Genomic DNA, 948 nt, shown 5'->3' with positions numbered 1-948 from the left:
CCATGTAGGGACCCACCCCTCCACCCTGGGGGTGTGGCCCGGCCCAGCAGAGCCCAGCAGCTCCCTACCAAATATGACTGGTTGAAATGGGACCCAAGACCTAAGCTGGTCCAATCAGAGTACATCTTCATTGGAACTTCGCCTGGGGCAAGCACTTGCTCTTTTTTGCTGAACTTGAACCTGGAAGGATGAAGCCCAGGGAGTGGCCTTCCTGGGAATGAACCAGACAGCAGAAGGCCAGGCAAAGGGGTCCAGGAAAGTGAGCGCCAATAATGCCATCTGAGCCCCCTCGATCACGCTGCAACTGAAGACATGATATTTCCAAACTGGAATCAGTAAATTTATTTTCTACTTAAGCAGGTTGAATCGGGTTTTCTGTTTGCAATAGCAAAGGTCCTGGCGAGCAGGGTCTGAGGCAGCTCAGGATCCCGAGTGGAGCAGAAAGACGAGGGCGGCAGGAGCCAGCTGCACCCCGGCTTCGGGCTGGCTGGGCAGCGCCCACAGACTTCTGGGAAATCTGATTGTTTTCTGTTGTCCCAAAAGGAGCATTAAGACCAGAGGGACACACTCCTGAGACACTCATATGAGCGCAGTAGAAGAACTTTCAGACAAGCAAGACCAGCAATACTGGAGTGGATGCCTTAGGGGGAGTGAGAGGCCCGTCCCTGGAGGCATACAAGTGGTGGCCGGCAACCATCTGGCCCAAAGTTTCCAAAGGAGATTCAGGGGTCGGGCGGGGCTGGGGTAATATTATTGGGTCCTGGGGCTCCCCTCCGGCCCCTGGGGAGGCAGGAGCATGCGGGGATCGGGACACAGCACCTACGGATTCACACCTTCGGACCCTCGGGGGCCTCCAGCACAGAGAAGACCATCAACCAAGCTCTGAGCACGCGCTAGGAAGCGCCACAGGAAGGGGGCAGCGTGGCCAGCCGGGGTGCCATCGGGTTC

This window comes from Myotis brandtii, unplaced genomic scaffold, assembly GCF_000412655.1.
Source record: "Myotis brandtii unplaced genomic scaffold, ASM41265v1 scaffold78, whole genome shotgun sequence".
NCBI classification, from domain to species: domain Eukaryota; kingdom Metazoa; phylum Chordata; class Mammalia; order Chiroptera; family Vespertilionidae; genus Myotis; species Myotis brandtii.
The sequence above is the reverse complement of the archived record's forward strand: the minus strand, read 5'-3'. Positions refer to the sequence as shown.